Source organism: Pleurodeles waltl, chromosome 11 (assembly GCF_031143425.1).
Source record: "Pleurodeles waltl isolate 20211129_DDA chromosome 11, aPleWal1.hap1.20221129, whole genome shotgun sequence".
NCBI lineage: Eukaryota > Metazoa > Chordata > Amphibia > Caudata > Salamandridae > Pleurodeles > Pleurodeles waltl.
Genome location: NC_090450.1, coordinates 380,002,593 through 380,019,809, shown reverse-complemented (window position 1 = coordinate 380,019,809; position 17,217 = coordinate 380,002,593). Strand labels below are relative to the sequence as shown.

General features: G+C 44.9%; 1 protein-coding gene across 2 annotated transcripts in view; it reads left to right on the top strand.

Moving 5' to 3' along the window:
* The window catches only part of YEATS2 (YEATS domain containing 2), a 1,667,962-nt gene that overhangs the window by 610,604 nt on the left and 1,040,141 nt on the right, over nucleotides 1-17,217 (top strand). The gene's annotated exons all lie outside the window — the stretch shown is intronic.

Below are 17,217 nucleotides of genomic sequence, written 5' to 3'. Positions count from 1 at the left end.
AGACTTGCATTAACTTTACTGAATTGTGCCCCATAAATCATATTCTCACCCCCTATACAAGCAAATCCACAACTATAGACTCGCCACAAAAAATAAAATTCAGAGCTCCACCAAGGGTGGTAAAAATGACAATGGCAGTACAAATCATGACTGACCACTTGCAGTGTAATTAGGATCCTGGTATCCTCAACATAGTAGATATGAGGGGAGACACCTCTCAGAACACAGCACAGGAGGCCTCAGTGGTGCTCGGAGATAAGGATCAGTCCTGGGCCCGAACATGGCTAGCTGCTTCTATCAAAACAAGCAGCTGCGCAGCCACCACCGATTTGCCACTACCAGTAATTAACTACTCCGTGTGCTGGTAGGGGCGTAGCTTGGTCAGTGTGATTGTAGAGTGAAATAGTGAAATAAACAACGTGTTTGATGTCTGTCCAAACAGAGCAGGAGAGTGAGTGTGTGTGCGTTTTTGTCTATGTAGAAATTCCAGGTGAAATCTGACAGACACATCACCCTACCTGACTGAAAGCACCTGCACCCAACTATTTATCACAAAATATTACATTAGGGGGGTGCAACACCTCACAAACCGCCACTGAAGCTACACCCCAGGCCAGGGGTGTTAAGGAAACTACATTTCTTGGTGGGGGGGTGGATGGGGGTGGGGAGACAGCCTTCGGGAATTTTCATTGAAACTATAGAATGTGCCTGTTGTCTAAAAGCCACATAAATGTATACAGCCGCGTAGCTCTGAAGTGCAATAGCAAGAGAGGAGGACATGTAATCACAGTCTATAAGTATGTTTTATTGTTAATTACATTCTAGAAAGCAATTAGAAAATGTGTGAAAAAATATGATCCTTGCTTTTTTATGCACTGAGCAACAAGGGTGGGAGAGAAAAAAGGGAAGAATAAACAACATTTTCTTAGCGACATTCATAAACCTCAAAGCAACTGGATCAATCAGAAAACATTCTTTCTGCTGCAGTCAGTTGTAATAAAATCCTGCACTTATATTTGAAAAACCAAATATTTTCGTGCACCATTCAGTATAGAGGGCAGTTTATTTTGCTGTTGTCTATATATCAAATGATTCCATCATCTCTTTATATATGTTGCATATGGCATGATTCAGTCTTTTTCGGGATGTAGTTGGCCTTTGTGAATTCCTCCCAGACAGTAAAACAAGATGGGATTAGGTGGTGGCAGGATAGGAGGGACAGAGATGTTACCTCACCCAATTACATTTCTAATGGGTTGCCTCAGCAGACTCCCCAAGAACTTGACACCAGTCTATTGTCATACCAGATCCCTTGAAGTCTGACAGGGGAAGAAAGGAATTCCAGAACTAGATGTGGGGCAAATCTAGAAGGTTTTCCCATTTCAAAGGCTGGCACCAGCAATAAATATTCAACTCTCAGATGAACTCTTCAATACATTCCTGGAACTGTGGAAGACTACACAAGGACTGCTTTGTAGTCCAGGGTACTACCTTGCTGCTTTAGGTGTGATTTGTTTCTCAGATGACTGTGTTGCTGCTTGAGGCCTGCCTTGTTCTCCGGAAGACTGCCCTGTTGTTAGAGGCTTGCTTTGTACTTGAGAAGATTGTCCTTTTTCCTGAAGCCTGCCTTGTATGCTTGAAAGAGAGAGGACCATCTCTTTGAACCAATGACTACGAGAGCGACTCTAATGGTCAGGTGGCTGCCCTCACTTTATGGGCTACAGTGACACAGCAAGCTCCACGGGCCTCGCTGCACCTGTCCAGCTGACCTCCTGCAATTGGCCCTTTCTGGACCTGCAACTGGACCTGCCTGCTCCCTGCTGATCTCTGCCGGAATGAGTTCCTGATCGCAAAGAGGTGGCCCTCCCACCCCAAGTCCTGGACCCTTGCGTGGCACTAGTTGAGTTCCTCCTATGAAATCCTGATTCTTTGAACTCTGAGTGCCCAACTTTGTGGAGGTAACCTTTTTTAGAAGGACTAAGCTGGTTCATGCATCTGGCCCCCACTCCATTGTGTTGAGTGTGAATGTTTGACTTTGTCCCGGTCTACTGACCCGATAGCCACGGTTAGAGCTTTCTGCTTCTTGGTGCTATTGTTTCTCAGACCTTTAAAATTGCATATACTTCAGTGCTACAGATTGGATTTTTGTCATTTAGGTCTCATTTTATTTATTACATATTACTCTGTTTTCTAAACTGGTGTGGGGGTTTCTTGTGTTGTTTTTTCACTTTCCTGCAATTTGAGTGCTGCATAAATACTTACACACAGAGCCTTTGACTGCTTTTGCGCCAAGCTATAGAAGGGTTAAGCACAGGTTAATTTAGTAACTTCTGTGGTTCACCCTGACCAAGACGGTTTGTTGCTTGAGAAGAATTTTCAGCCCACTCAATCAAAAACCCCATTTTTTTTTTTTTTTTTTTTTTTTTTTTTTTACAGTATACAGCATTCAATATTCACTTACTACCCCAGACCTCTAGAAGAGGCTTATCAAAGAAGAAAAGCACTCACAAACAATGCTGTGAAAATCCTTGACTAGACTTCCAGTTGGCAATCCACTAGCATTAGCAGATAGCACCACTCCATTAAACATGGTCCCGTGTATATTTTTTTAGCCAAAGAGCTATAAGATTTCTAATCCCAGCTTCTCATTTTTTACTAAAGATATGATGTAATAAGCACTGCATTAAAATCTGCACAATGCTCCCAACAGTAACATTTGTCCACGAGCAATCTCTGGGCATTTTCATCAGAATCTACCACACCATAACTACAGTGCTGTGGGGAATGTGTAACGAGGAAAAATTATTATTCCCAGCCTCCACCACAAAATTGTGTGCCCATGGTCAACATTATTTTCAACATATAACTATGCTGCCATTTGCTTTATCATTGCACAGGAGGGGGAGTGAGATACTACCACAGACAGCTGAACTGTATTGCTTGCTCTTCTGTGGTCGCAAGGTGGAGATCCAGGCATTGTATGCACTCAACGCAGCACAAAATATAAAACACAATAAAAAAAACTTTAAATCTTTCTGTCTAATCTGCTAAAAAAATTAGTGCAGATGGATGGCATGAGTGTAGAGTGATCACAAACTAAAAAGCTGAAGATGCAGATGAATGTGACATAAAATATGCCTTCTGTATGAGATGCACAATGCATGTGTATTGGAGATAGATGCTTTACAAATGCGAAAAGCCTGACGTGAGAGATATATAAAACCTAGTAGGTGAGATGTCTTCAAAAACGAGATTGTGTGTGTGTGTGTGTGTGTGTGTGTGTGTGTGTGTAACACAAACAGATAACGCTTGCTGTGTGAGACACAGTATACCATATGTTGTGAGATACTTTAAAATATTGACAAATGTAGCACTGGCTTGTGAGATGCTCACAGAAATTCAGTATAGTAAAATATGCCAAAAGAGATGAGTGTAAGTGATGCTTGGTTCATAAGCAAATCTAAGGTACAGGCTTTAGTTCATAGGATCATTTGAAGCTTCATGGTGTCAGAGAGTTATTCTTTTTTTAAAGGCACTCTAAGATTATTACCACTCCAGGAAAGATGTCCACTAGGTACAATCCGAATGTGTTGTGCTAACAAAATATTTTTGAAAGCTCTGTGAGCAATTAAACATTGAGCAGCAAATGTGTAACTTTTGATGCAACATTTGAGCAAAATTACTTTCCTGCATCAATAGGCGAGATTAGAACTGCACAATATCTACTGAGATATGACACCAGTGTTGTCTCTCCCTATGCTGGTGCCCATTTGTCTGCCTTTCACCAATGCATACAGCCATGCACTTTGATGCATGGGAGTGTGTGTTTGATGTCAAGCATAGGTTTTTGTAGGGGAAGAAAACCCTTCTGTACTAAAACTATGCTTTAACAGTTTAATATTTTGACTACTGCATGTATGCTGTAAAGTGCTGTACATGTATAAAGTTTAGAGAAAATAAAACTTTACTTGTTCTTTATGCCTCCCTCAAGGAGGTGCACATTTTTGGCACAAGGTCCTATCTACGTTTTTTTTTTTTCATTAAATATGGCTTTTTATCAAAAACCATGGATGCTTGTATGGAAATTGAAGGTAAGCAATCCACTGAAAGTTCAAGCCAGGCTTGAGCTGGAAGCCTCACTCTGGCTCAGCTGGAGATCTTGTTGGGACCTCGAGCCCATATTGAACAGAGCATTGGCTTCTGCCTGACACTTTCCCTTTACCGAGGATGTGTGTAGGAGGCTGGCCTGGCTTATAGTGGGTACCTTGTGGTACTTACACCCTGTGCCAGGTCCAGTTATCCCTTATTAGTAGAATAGAGGTGTTTCTAGCAGCTTAGGCTGATAGAAGGTAGCTATGGCAAAGCAGCTTAGGCTGTTAGAAGGTAGCTATGGCAAAGCAGCTTAGGCTGAACTAGGAGACATGCAAAGCTCCTACTATACCACTTATATCATATAGCACAATATCATAAGAAAACACAATACTCAGAGTTACTAAAAATAAAGGTACTTTATTTTTATGACAATATGCCAAAAGTATCTCAGTGAGTACCCTCAGTTAGAAGGTAAGTAATATACACAAGTTATATGTACACAAACCCAAAACAGGTAAGTAACAGTAGGAAACGTAGTGCAAACAATGTAGAATCCCAATAGGATGCAATAGGTGAACATAGGTCTTGGGGCAACACAAACCATATACTTCAGAAGTGGAATGCGAATCACGAATGGACCCCAGACCTATGGGAGCTTGTAGAGGGTCACTGGGACTGTAAGAAAACAGTCAGGGTGTCCAAGATACCCCAACCCAAGACCCTGAAAAGTAGGAGTAAAGTTACCCTACTACCCCAGAAAGACACAATAGTCGTGATAGGGAGATTCTTCAAGAACCACAAGCACCAGCAAAACACTGAAGAAGGATTCCTGGACGTGAGGACTGCAAGGCAAGGGGACCAAGTCCAAGAGTCGCGATAGTGTCCGGAGGGGGCAGGAGCCCAGGAAAACCCAGATGAAGGTGCAAAAGAGCTGCCTCCGGTTGGAAGAAGCCGAAGATTCTGCAACAACGAAAAGGGCTAGGAACTTCTCCTTTGGATGGAAGATGTCCCACGGCGTGCTGGATGTTGCAGAAGTGTTTCCACATAGAAATACCGCAAACAAGCCTTGCTAGCTGCAAGGGTCGCGGTAGAGGTTTTTGGGTGCCGCTGGGGACCAGGAAAGACCAGGATGTCGCCCCTTGGAGGAGGAGACAGAGGGGGGCACTCAGCAACTCAGAGAGCGCCGCAGAAGCAGGCAGCACCCACAGGAGTACCGGATCAGGCACTTAGAAGATTGGTGTATCTGTAGTCACAAAAGGAGGGTCCCGCGACGTCGGAGTCCAACTCAGAGGGTTGAGCACTGCAGGACGGAGTGCTGGGGACCCAGGCTAGGCTGTGCACGAAGGAATCCTTGGAAAAGTGCACAGAAGCCGGAGCAGCTGCAAATCACGCAGTACACAGGTTTGCAGTCTAGCGTGGGGAGGAAAGGACTTACCTCCACCAAACTTGGACTGAAGGATCACTGGACTGTGGGGGTCACTTGGATCTAGCTCCTGTGTTCCAGGGACCATGCTCGTCAGGATGAGAGGGGACCCAGAGGACCGGTGATGCAGTTTTTGGTGCCTGCGTTAGCAGGGGGAAGATTCCGTCGACCCACGGGAGATTTCTTCTTGCCTGCCAGTGCAGGGTGAAGGCAGACAGCCCTCAGAGCATGCACCACCAGGAAACAGTCGAGAAAGCCGGCAGGATGAGGCGCTACAATGTTGCTGGTAGTCTTCTTGCTACTTTGCTGTGGTTGTGCAGGCGTCCTGGAGCAGTCAGCTGTCGATCCTTGGCAGAAGTCGAAGAATGAAGTGCAGAGGAACTCTGGTGAGCTCTTGCATTCGTTATCTGAAGCATACCCCAGAGGAGAGACCCTAAATAGCCAGAAAAGGAGGTTTGGCTACCAAGAAAGGAGGATTGGCTACCAAGAGAGGTAAGAGCCTATCAGAGGGGGTCTCTGACCTCACCTGCTGGCACTGGCCACTCGGAGCATTCCAGTGTGCCCCCAGCACCTCTGAATCCAAGATGGCAGAGGTCTGGGACTCACTGGAAGAGCTCTGGGCACCTCCCCTGGGAGGTACTGGTCAGGGGAGTGGTAAATCCCCTTTCCTTTGTCCAGTTTCATGCCAGAGCATGGCTGGGGGATCCCTGAACCGGTGTAGACTGGCTTATGCAGAGATGGGCGCCATCTGTGCCCATCAGAGCATTTCCAGAGGCTGGGGGAGGCTACTCCTCCCCAGCCCTTCACACCTTTTTCCAAAGGGATAGGGTGTAATACCCTCTCTCAGAGGAAATCCTTTGTTCTGCCTTCCTGGGACGGGGCTGCCCAGACCCCAGGAGGCCAGAATCCTGTCTGAGGGGTTGGCAGCAGCTGCAGTGGAAACCCCGGAAAGGCAGTTTGGCAGTACCCAGGTTCTGTGCTAGAGACCCGGGAGATCATGGAATTGTCCCCCCAATACCAGAATGGTATTGGGGGGACAATTCCATGATCTTAGACATGTTACATGGCCATGTTCGGAGTTACCATTGTGACGCCATACATAGGTAGTGACCTATGTATAGTGCACGCGTGTAATGGTGTCCCCGCACTCACAAAGTTCGGGGAATTTGCCCTGAACCATGTGGGGGCACATTGGCTAGTGCCAGGGTGCCCACACTAAGTAACTTGGCACCCAACCTTCACCAAGTGAAGGTTAGACATATAGGTGACTTATAAGTTACTTATGTGCAGTGAAAAATGGCTGTGAAATAACGTGGACGTTATTTCACTCAGGCTGCAGTGGCAGGCCTGTGTAAGAATTGTCTGAGCTCCCTATGGGTGGCAAAAGAAATGGTGCAGCCCATAGGGATCTCCTGGAACCCCAATACCCTGGGTACCATATACAAGGGAATTATATGGGTGTACCAGTGTGCCAATGAGAATTGGTAAAATTAGTCACTAGCCTGCAGTGACAAATTTAGAAAGCATAGAGAGCATAAACACTGAGGTTCTGGTTAGCAGAGCCTCAGTGATATAGTTAGGCACCACACAGGGAACACATACAGGGCATACACTATGAGCACTGGGGTCCTGCCTAGCAGGATCCCAGTGACATAAGGGCAAAAACAAACATACATACAGTGAAAATGGGGGTAACATGCCAGGCAAGATGGTACTTTCCTACAAAGTGGCATTACGGTCAGAGCTGCCGACTGTGGAACTAGGTCCAAGTCTCGCATTGGCTCAAACTCCTGTGATTCTGGGCCAATCACTTAATCTCCCTATGCAAGAAAAAAATGCATGTGATCTTCTATAATGTAACTAGTGCTCACATAAATCGCTCCAATAAATTTGGGTTGACTTTGCGCTATAATTGCAGAAAAATGCACTGAGACCAAAATAAAGCCTTAACATGAGGATGAACAAATAGATACCTATTTACTCTCTTGAATTAATCACAGCTTCCCTGCTTAAAATGTGTAATCTTAGGCAAATAATTTCACCAAAACTCTTTTTCCTTCATTATCGCCAATAAGAGCACATTCCAATATGTGAGTTCAAACTACAAGTGGTACAAAACTATCACTTTTAACGAGTACTTTCCGGTGGAGTGCTATAATGCTCCCTATTATTGTTCAAGTGTTTGCATCTTATATAAATACACAATTGTGAAGAGACTTTTTAAATATTATATCTGATGTTTGTTGTATAATTTACGTAGCATATATTTTCAGGGCTTAGCTCATGCTCCGGCTCTAAGATGCGAGCCAGACCCTTGGCTCAGCTCTTCCTGTTAATTTGGTGGCTCGCCCACCTCCAGATTAACCAACTGAGGTTTACTCTCAGAACAATAAATTGCCCACAGATTAGGGAGGATCAAATTATGTGACAGTATTGGCTAAATGATGCTGCAGTAAAATGCAAATTGTGCTGCATAATGTGACACCTTTTGTGATTGTAATTCATTATACTATACTTATAATACTGTATGGGCAAACGTTTCATCTCATTAGTACTGGTTTAATGCCCAAATGTATATTTGTTGTATGTGGTGATAAGCGTTGTGCTCCTACCATGTGGTTTTGCTGCTCTTATGCATGCATTTGAGGTGAAAAGGGATGAGAGACAGGTTGATCCCAACTGATTCTAGTGTAGGATGGAAGAGTGTGAGTGCCTTGTGGCCTATGTTTGGACTGTTTTGGTATGAGATGAAGGGTACTAACCTTCAGAGGCACACACACAGTGTTTCATGCAGTTAAAAGGCCCATGAGTTCACCCAAACCTTCTCAAAGTGTCTTCCGTAGAAGGAAAACGCGACATGCACTTGACCCTGCAACAGGGCCTAGAGCACTAATAATACTCTTCCTTCAAAGTAATTGTTGCGTTTAGCAAAAACAGTGGATGAACATGAAGGGCTGGGCCATTAAATAAAATCAATTATAGAACCTGATGACCAAATGTAACTTTTTTTAATGAAAGATTCTGATTAAATAGTCTTAAATTAAGAATTATTTCAAGGTGTTATAAAAATAAAAAATACATTAACTTTTAAATTCTGTCAAATATTTGTTACAGCTCCTTGGGACTCGCAAGGAAAAGAAAAGTGCAATAGAAATACCAATATAATAATACAATGTAATGTCTTATTTGTATTTTAAAGGAAACTTGATAACTACTCCTTTGTAGAAGATTAGTGCGTGACAAGGAAATTTGTCAGTGGGGAGAGATATGATAATGGAGCCATTTATCCCTATTTATCTGCCCCACAAAGTCTTTAAATAAAACCTTTCAAGTTGGCCAAAAAAGTGTGATACTGCAGGGGGCACAAGAAGCAATTAAAAAAAACAAGCCTCTTCTACATTTGAAAGGCCTTAAAATTACCTGTGAAGTAGTAGAGCACACAGACCAGATAAACTTCTGTGTCATGGAAGCTGCGACAGCCTGGGCAATGGGCTTTTGCCAGCTTGGATTCGGAAGAGTCAGCAGCCCGACTTAAAATTCATTCCTTTTCAGTTCTGTTGCTTTTAATGCACTAAAAAAGAATGAAGTTTAAACAGGGACTGCATCATCTCTTATCAAACTTCAGGATCGTTTGTCCCTTTTGTCCCCTCCCACCCTTGTCCCCTGCGTCCCCTCACTTCCAGTATCTGGGGGGACAAATCCCTCCATCCCCCACAGTTTCTATGCCCATGCCCCAGGCTATTGGCTCACGTTCTGTTCCGAGTGCAGCTCAGTTAAGAGCCTCCCAAGCGCCTATACGTGCTCTCTGGCGACCATCTTGAGTGGGATGATTGAGCAATGGGCAATATCTTAACGAGAGTTGTATCTGAAATCTGCAAACTGCGGTCGTAACAGTTGCATCCGGTGCTTCGTTTCATGAGGATGTGTGTGGCTGTTTTCAGTAAAGTTCACAACGCTTTACCAAGGATTCAATGTCATATTGCCTGGTCAAGAGGAGTACGGAGCTAAGAAGAGGAGGGTGTGCTCAGGTCCCTGCCATGGCCGCGCCCCAGCATATTTTTCTTTGCACCAGGTTTTCTATTTCCTCTTTAGCAGAGACTGTGCATGAACCACCTCTTTAGCATGTTCCTACTTTAGGGAAGGATATTCATATTATGATTGTGCAAGCAATTACAGCAGCTTGTAAAGCTCTCTGCACAGAGGTCTCTATTCCTGGAGATTTTTGGTGGATTTCAGAAAAAGAAGATTATAGTTTGTTTTATGTTTTATTCATGATTCTGACATAGTGAGGTGCTGCAGCACTTACGGACAAACCTGTCTTTCCCAGAGGCTACAAGACACACAGATTACTTTTTTGTTCAGTGGCAGGAGAAAGAGCCAGAGTCCCTCCCGCTTTATAATGCAATCCTCCGAGTTTTAGAATTTGGACTGAAGAGGAAAACATTCCTTTCCATGAGTTCAAAATAAAACCAATCCATTTTAGAATTTTGCTGATGAATTCCCATTGGTCAGTATAGTGGACTCATTAATGGCTGGTCTTTAATCCAAAGGGAGTATAAAATCAGCAGATGGCTTACCAACTGGCGTTGTAGATTAAAAAAAAGTGCAATTAGGGAAAACAAACGCATTCAGCATCAAACTTTGCTATTAGGGCATCAACTTAAACAAATTATGCCATTCAGTCTGTTTAAACCATTTCCAAACTCTTGCAGATCAGAAGAGGCAGACATTGCTTCGACAGTCTTGTCAAGGAGCAGCAGGCACACTTCCTCTTGGATGTTTCCTCTGATTCCCTATGTACTGCAGCAGCAGAAGAGCCGTCACATGAGCATATCTGGATGTGCTCATGAAAAGCAGATGCAGCTCAGAAATATCTCATAATGCCCTTCCCGTTCACAAGTGCAAAGCTGTTCAACACACAGATGGAAGGTTTAGTAAAGAAGTCCACAGAAGACCGAAAATCTATGGCAATCTTGTGTTCTGCTACGAGAGGGTAGGTGTTAGCATCACGGAGTGCCTTTGGTCTTGCTATTTTTTTTATCAAGATTCCTAGTGAGCCCTCTTATGGGAGGGGTCATTACTCGGAGGCCTCTGCTGCAGACAAATCCCACTTCCAACCTTAGCTCCAACAGGAGCGACCCCACTTCTTCCTCCAAAAGCTTGGCTATGGCCGTTTGCTACAGAGTATTACTATGGAGGGGGATTCCCCTGCTTCCTAAATGAAGAATGGAAAGCATCAATGACAGACTGTGGGACTGTGCAAATCATAGAATCAGGACACAAAATCGAGCTCTCTAATCCCCCAAGAAACTTATTTTCACGAGTCCGCTCTTTCTTCAGTAGCAACTAATCAGCAAGCCCTCATGTAAGTAATCTGAATCTGCTGGACAAAGCAGCGATTATTCAAGTGTCACTTTCTCAGAGAAGCAGGGCGAGGGAGGGTGTTATTTGATTATGTTCCTGGTAGAGATGATGTCAGGAGACTTCGGCCTAGTGCTTGAATCTAAAATATGGATATTAATTTATTTCACATAGGATGATGTCTCCTAGCAAAGTGTACATTCATGAAGACAGACGACTTTATGGCATTCCTGTTTTTTTAAAGCATACCTATGAATCCCAGTTCACAAGTCTTCTCAGGAGTGTCTTGGATATTGTGTTCAAGGACACTATTTTAAATTTAAGTACTTTCTTTTTGTCTGTGTTCAGCCCCAAGAGTTATACTGAAGTCTTTATGGGTGTGATTCATTTTAAAGATATCCAAACATTGCTATATCTGAATGATTGGCTAATATCATCATTTTCTTTTAAAGCATGCAAGTAATAAAAGTCTGTGGGATGATTGGAAGTCATGGCTTACTCTTCAGTACAAACAGGTCTCTGCTACTGTCAGTCCAAGATATTCAGTTCATTGAAACGGTCTTCTGGACAAATCTGTGGAATGTGTTTCTTCCAATCTTGTGGAAATAGAAATTGGTGTCCTGCCTTTACAACCTACTTAGCAAGCCATCTCCAGCATTCTGGGAGTCGATAACAAAGGGGACATGACGGCGACCTTGATAATTCTTCCTTGCATCAGAGTTCATTGTCCCCCTTTAGTGACACATCTTCAATTTCCGGCTTCTCAAAATTACAAGGCCTAAAATCTAGAAACGTCTGAAATAACCCTTGCTCTTCAGTGATGATGGAAGCTATGGAATCTAGACAATGGGGTTCCCTCCATCTTCCCTCACTCTCAAGGTTGTGACAACTGATGTATCAGTGGAGTGAGATGAGAAGCAACACTGGAGAAAAGTCAATCCAAGGACAGTGGAATGTGCAGGAGAGGAGAGGAATTCTTGCAAATGGAGGAAGTTGAAGGCAGTGTACTTCACCTTACTAAATTGCGCTTCTTTATTGAAAGGCTGAGCAGTACCCATGGTGATGGAAAATGAAGCATTTCCTAGTATCCATAAAGGAAAGTTTCAATTCTATTAAGTACACAGAGGCAAGGATTATGCTCTGATTTCTTTTATTTTTTACTCCAGCACTTCAACATATACAAATAAACTACCTTTCCCATGAATCCACAGGAAGGCAATACAAAAACGTTTGACCAGTGAACAGTCTCTCCTGTCCTCATTGTAAGAGGCTGGCTCAGCATATGGCGTACACCTTTAGGAGAGGCACCCTGTACGGAGTCCAGGCAACCCTTAGTCATATTGTAAGAGGTTTTAGATAACCAGAACTCTCAAAGGGTAGCTGTGGAGAGCAGCTAAGGCTTAACCAGGAGGGTGTAAAGCAGTTGCAGATACTGCACAGGTCAGTCAGTGATGTACACACAAGAAAGAACCACACCAATGTTAGAAAAATAATGTATTATTTATTATAACACAAACACTAAAATAACTTTGGTGTATTGCCTACCCGGAGATATGAACATACAAAAATATATTCAAATACAGGTGAGTGAAGGCATAATGTAACATGGGCCCTTATGGCAGGGGCAAACCATATACCCCCAAAAAAAATGGTACGTGAAAATCACTACCAACCCAAACTACCACCCAAGGACCCTCAGGACTGGGGAGGACTAGAACAACAAAGATAAGTAGGCCGGATTCCTCAGGCACCCGTGTACAGAGATATTACCCTGGGTTAGGTGTTCATAGGATAACGCGGGGAAGACGCAGTTGGAGTTCTCAAGTTTTAGGACCCTTCCCAGACGACCCCTGGGAAATCTGCTGAGATTAGGGAGGTTCAAGAGTGCCCCCACCTGTGGATACCCAGAGTAGTGGGGTACCTTCACCAGGGAGCCCAGGTGCATGGGGGTGAAGTAGTGTTGGAACTTCCAGTTGATGTAAATGGGGACCTTGGTTGACCAGCTGCTGTCGTGACCCGTGGACCAGCTCAGTGAAACCCAGGCATGGATTCCGGAAGAAGAGGACTTAAGGAAAGAAAGACATAGTCCAGACCACCCAGGGGTGACCAGGCAGTGCCGGGGGCAATGCCCACCCTTCTTGGAGATGCTTTCCTGAGGGACGGTGGTCGAAGAAGTGCAGCTGTGGAGTACAGGGAATAGAGGAGGATCCCAGGAGTCATCCTCAAGCAGTCCCACTCCAGTCGTTAGATTGCAGAGTGGTTAGTAGTCAGCAGAACCACCAACACACCTTGCAAAATGCAAGAAAACGGTTCACGGAGTGGTGCAGAATTTTGGGGACCAGCAACGTCCAGGAGACTCAACCTTTGCAGGTAAGTCAGGCCCAGCCTTCAGCAAGCAGGAGAGCTAGTAGTAATCTATGGAGCCCCCAGCAGGACCCTTTGGCAGCAGACACATGGAGTCTCAGGGAGGCCTCAGCAGCACAGCAAACAGGGGTACCAATATCGCAGGAGTTGCAGAGAGAACATTGTTCTTGGAGCTGTGTAGTGCTGGAGGCTGGGGCTTCTTGGAGCTCGGAGGTCTTTGGATTGATCCTTGGCAACGACAAACCGAGGCGGTGCACAGTGGTTCCATCCAGGCACCTCCAACAACTGAACACTGACTTCTCAGTTGCAAAGAAGACAGGTCAGATCTCTGGAGGAACACCTGTGTTGTAGAGCCTTGGAGAGTCAATGAGACAGGAGGATCCACAAACCGGTTCTCGATGTTGAGGTGCATGCAGATGCAGGGGAGTGACTCCTTTACTCCAAGGGCAATTTCTTCTTGCTTTCCTAAGTGTATGGGGATAAGGTTGCAGTAGGAGCCCTCCTACTAGGTGCAGTCTTGTCTCTGGTCCTGGCAAAGTCCTGCAGCAGTTGCAGCACCCAGGTTGCAGAAGTGTCTTGCAGAAGAGTCTTCAGATGGTTCCAGAGATAAATCCACAGGCAAATCTACAGACTAATCTGGGGTCCCACCCTCAGGGAAGCCCTTAAGTAAACTAGGAAGGGGGATGGACACTTACTGCAGTGACCCACCTATCGGTGGGGTCTGGGACGTCACCCAACTGGACTACCCAGTCAGATGCTCCCAGGGGCCTCTGCTCATCTTACTTCCAAGATGGCAGAATCAAGTGGCCGCCTGGCAATGCTCTGGATACCGCCTGGCAATGCTCTGGACACCTCTCTAGGGGAGGAGCTGGACAGGGAGCGGGTTGGTCACTCCCCTGTCCTTTGTGTGGCTTCACTCCACAGCGGAAGCGAGGGGCTACTGCACTGGAGTAAACCGGTTTATGTAAGGAGGGCACCAAATGTGCCCTTCAAAGCAGTCTGGTGGCGCTCATAGGCCCCCCCACCTTAGCCCAGAGCATCTGTTTCATAAGGAGAGGTGGTAACACCTCTCGTCTACAGGAAATCCTTTGTTCTACCTTCCCCTGCTCGAGTTACTCAGCAGCAGGAGGGCAGAACAGTGTCTGGGTGGATGTTCTGCCATGCCGACCCTGCAAGGCTATACAGGCAGACATGGAGGATCCCCAAGGGAACCCCCCAGAGGACATGGTGTCATGCATCTAGCACTGGAATCTGTGTAGTTGCATGATTCCAACATGTTGGATACCAAACATGACTAGGTATGGTGAAGCCATCATTTAGTTGGACATCTTGTGTTGACTAGTGTCCACTGCATACCTTCAGCACTTACAAAGCCCAGTAATGGAGTCTGGGGTTTGTAGGGGCACCTCTGCTCATGCAGTGGTGTCCTCACACTTAGAACCATGCACCCTGTTCTTGGGCTGAAGGGCCTACCTTAGAGTTGACTTATAGGGTCAGAGTTCGGTGACTGTGATATAAGGGAAACCTTATATATGGGGGTGAAAGGTGCATGCACCATGTCACACAGTCTGCAATGGCAGGCCTGTAGTTGAAGTTTGCATGGGCCCTCATGGGTGGCACAATACATGCTGCAGCACATGGGGGACCCTTGGTGTACCAGTGCCCCAGGTAATTGTGTACCATATACTAGGGACTTACATAGGTACACCAGTATGCTAATTGTGGGGGTGTAAAAGTTACTTACCAACTACATTTAAGGGAGAGAACAGTGACACTGGGGTCCTGGTTAGCAGGATCCCAGTGTACTACAGTCTAAACACACTGACACCAGTCAACAAAGTGGGAGTAACTATGTCAGAAAGGTGCTAGGCTCCTACACTCATAACCGTCTCCACCAGTAACTTCTTTTCTTTTTTTTTTTGTTTTTCATGCGACAGAAGATATTGCAAACAAGTTCTTTATTCTCCCTTTGTGGACTCAACCTGGAATATAACCAAAAAAAGTACCGAAACTGACATGCAAAATATTATTTTACATCATCTAAAACCAGAACAATATCATTCATAACAATAGTCTCTGACCCTATCAATATAGGAATAGGATAGGAACAAATATTTCAAATTAAAGATATATTCATAAACCTCATATACTTATACCTTACCTCGAAGATGGCTATTAATGGATGAACTAATGAGTGATGTACTCACGGGGTGGGGGCGGGAATAATCCTCATCTGTTTGTCCTTAATAGAATTGAAACTTCCCTTTACAAATGCTAGGAACTTTTTCATTCTATGTTGGGACCAGAGGCGAGGATTATGCTGGTCCAAAGCTTGTACACTACCAAGGACTCCATATCCAAGACAATCTAAAAGTAAAACCTCTTGAACATGGAGTCCGACCAATTGACCGCATTAAGGATATCCTCCAATCACCCAAAGTGAATGCCTTTGAAAGCCCCAGCTTCTCACCATGTGAGCACCAAAATATAACACTTTAGTGGCAACTTGTTGCATTACCCAGTGAGCACACCAGCAATTGATGCAGAAGGGACAGCTTTGAAAGGTTAATTGAGAGAAATTAACTGTTGCCTCTCTCCAGTAGGTCAAAATTCCTCCATCATGCTCTCATAGGCCTTCAGTCGTCTCATCACCACAGCTTTGGTAATTTATCAAACACCAGGTAAGAGACCACCCTGGAATTAGACTTTGTTCTACGTGAGATATGGAATGTCACTCCTTCCGGGGTAAAAACTTTGCCTGTAATATCAAGAGTCCGGGCATCTGAGACTCTATGGCAAGATATCAAGCTATGCAATGTAGCTAGTTTCTCTGAGATTTCCTTAGAAATAGAAATTCATTTTCTGCCAGGATTTGATGAGCTTTAGGACCAGATTTACGTCCCATAAAGTGAAATATCTGGGTTCTGGGGGGTAATGTTAGATGGATTCCCCCCATGAGCTTTCATACTAAGGGATGCTGACCTACCTAGTAACCCTGTATTAGGATATGTCCTGCGAAATAGTCAACCTAAAGGTATTTAAAGTCCAACATACCATGTCCTGAGATGCAGGAGAAGCAAAATTGTTCATGACCTCGACAACGTCGGACCCCAAGGGATCATTTTGTGTTTGTACACACCAACAAACCCACCCTGACCATGCTGATTTGTATTGTTTGGTGGTACTGTCTGCCCATGCCATAGCCAACATCCTCTCAGCATCTGCTGAAAGCCCAGGGCCCTGGGACTTTCTATCTTTCCCTGTAATCCACCATGCCATTCGAGGCAGCCCACCTTGGAGGATTATCAGGATGAGGATTCCCTAGCAGATCCCGGAGTATGGGATACCAGGACTGGAGAATCCCAAGAAAGCTCCAGAAGAACTGGAAACCACACTAGCGACAATGAGGACTACCTTTGCTTTCTGCCTCTGCACTTGAGTTGAGAAACACATGTAGACGTATCCCTGTTCCTCCAACCAATCCTGCAGGAAGGCATCTGTTGCGGTCAACAGAGGACCCAGCTTCCAAACGAAGTACCGTTCTACCTGGTGGTCAAGACGAGATGCAAAAAGGTCCACTGTGAATGGGCCCCACCGATTGTTGAGCAATTTGAATACCTTTGAGTCCAGTTGCCACAGGCTCATATCTGACCATTCCTTCGAACACCGATCTGCCACTTGGTTCGCTACCCCCGGGAGATACTCTGCTGTGACCAATATGTTGTTGGAGAGGCTAAAGTTCCATAACTCCTTGTCTTGTTCTGCGAGGATCATCGATCGCCGACTGTCCAGGTGATTGATTTATCAGACTGCTGGCACATTGTCCATCTTCAGTAAGATGCAGCAGTTTGCCTTTTCCTTGGTCCAGCACTGGACTGCATAGGATCCTGCCATTAATTCCAGGTAGTTTATCTCTAGCTGTTGTTCTGCTACTGACCACTTTCCTCCTGTGAAGGACTCTCCACATTGCACTCCCC